A 2,381-nucleotide genomic window follows, 5' to 3' on the forward strand; every position below is an offset into this window, starting at 1 on the left:
AATTGTGATTTTAGCCTCTAAACTCGAACTTAATATCCACCTTAAATACTAAATGCTATACTGACAATTGGAAATTATGTCTATTTTTTTTTTCATTTTTTATTTCAAATATATTCTGAGAATAATTTCAAAAACGTCCCATTAGTCCATGGATATGATTTCAATAATGTACCAACTGGATGGATTTTTCAATGTGGTAAGTTTTCTATAAACGGTATTTTGTCCGTTTTTAATAAAACTAAAATTTAAATTTATTAAAAATTATTATTTTCACTTGCAGGTAAACAGGTCTTGTAATTGTATTTTTTTTGAATATTCTTACTGTTTAATGCTAATTAAGCTGATATCCTTATTGGCTCTAGGAAACACTCTTGAAAACCGTAAGTTAAAAATCAATATGAACGATAGAATTTGATAATATTTTTCTTATATTTTGTATAACTTTGCAATTTCAGATGCTTATAAGACAAATCCGCCCAACAAAAGTTAGCCAAAATCGATGAAATTGGACAATTCAATATATCTTTCATCTGGATAGAAAACATGGAAATTTAAATTAATTAGTTTAGTCCTAATAACATAGAATATTACTCTTTTGAAGAAGCAATTACTAACTACCGACAAGTAACTGCATCCAACGTACTAATAAAAATATTTCCTTTATTGTATATCATAAGCCATAGTTTTGTGTAATATAATAATAATTTTTTGAAATAAAATACTGGTGGTTATAGAAAATTGACTTGTTTTGTACGAAAAATTTCTTAGTTGTATACAGGCTTGTTGTACCTTTGATTCCTCAATTTCTCTACTTTTTTGAAAATTATACCGACAAACAGTTTATTTCACCCCAATTTCTTAATACAGGTTTCCCAAAAAATCGTTAATTTTTCCGGATAGCAGGAATATTTTGAATGAGTTTAACTATATTCTTCCCACAGCATAGTAATAATGAACTAAAATACGATGCAATACATGAACTAAATTATAAGAAAATCATGAACTTATCTAGATGAAAAAAATCTTTGGCGCCAAATCATGGTCATTCTTACTATGGGCTAGTTCATTTTTCATAAAAAATAGTAAACTTTTTTTTCGGTGTACGTAATTTTTAATTTTTTTTTTTTTTTGATTTTTAATAGAAAAAATATATTTATACAAAAATATATACCGAAAATAAGAAAATAAAAACCATGTATAACAAAAAAAAAAGTTTTTGGAAAAATATTTATTAACATAAAATTTCCGCTGGTGAGATTTGAACCAGCGTTCTTTAGTTTTTTCATTCATAATAATAAAGGAAGTAATTAGAATGTCATGCCGTGGTATCATATTATGTTCGTATCACAAACATTTGAATTTACGTATTGATGCATCGTGTTCTGTTATGGTACCAACAGACTCCGGTGGAAGCAAGCAGTTTTTCAAATTGTAAGCATTGGATAATAAGAAAATATAAGTATAAAAACAAATATTGATAAAAATAAAAAGTGAAATTGGTGAAAATTTTTGTCGTTGTTTTAATTTCTTCATTCTAATGAACTTTCAAGGCACAACTTTCCCAGCAATGCAACGGATCCGTCGTATGACAAGGCCATCTAAAATTCATGGGAGATGATTCAAGTTTGCACTTCTTCCGAATCACAAATTGGGGATCCAGATTCGAAAAAACAAAGCAACGGATTGATTATATAGGTGGCTTAACTTACAATAATATTCCACTCGAATTGAAATCCATTCAACGTATATCGAGATTTAAGGAAATGAGCAAATACTATCTTTGCAATAGCTTTGAATCGCTTCTGCTATAATTGTAATATTTATAATATTGTAATTTGAAACAAATATTAAACCATATATGAATGAATCTTTTAAATACGTATAATTTTTGTTTTTAATATTGTATAAATAATTGGCCAACTAGTCCCATTAATGCCTTATGGCGCGGGACAGACTTGTATTGTATTAAAGTTGAATTGTTGAATAAAATAATAATAATAAAAAAAAACTGCTTTTTTGGAAGCTTTTTTTTTGCTGGGTTATTTGTAACATGTCGCAATTAGAAAACTATAAACCAATACTTCTGACAGTCAAAATGTCACGTTAATAGGTAAAAGCCGTATGCGAAGTAGGCATAACATAAAAACTGCTAAACCAGAATAGGAAAAAACAAAATTAAAAAAAATAACAAAAATTTATCTACAAGATGGAAAAGACTGTTTTTCATATGTTTGGGTGTAAAAATTATATGTTTGGAACTCAAAATTTTTAACACAATATTTTTAAGCGCAAGCATATAATGTTCATAAACTAGCATAACATGTTTGGGACATATATGTTAATATGTTAGAACATATTATGTTTGGGACATAAACTGTTTG

At 27.3% G+C, this 2,381-nt stretch overlaps 1 long non-coding RNA gene across 1 annotated transcript; it reads left to right on the plus strand.

Moving 5' to 3' along the window:
• Window positions 1–285: 285 nt before the first annotated feature.
• On the plus strand, window positions 286–738 carry LOC142241288 (uncharacterized). The gene is made up of 2 exons (XR_012723560.1): window positions 286–380; window positions 456–738. It is a non-coding gene; the product is annotated as an uncharacterized LOC142241288 (long non-coding RNA).
• Window positions 739–2,381: the final 1,643 nt, after the last annotated feature.

This window comes from Haematobia irritans, chromosome 1, assembly GCF_050003625.1.
Source record: "Haematobia irritans isolate KBUSLIRL chromosome 1, ASM5000362v1, whole genome shotgun sequence".
NCBI lineage: Eukaryota > Metazoa > Arthropoda > Insecta > Diptera > Muscidae > Haematobia > Haematobia irritans.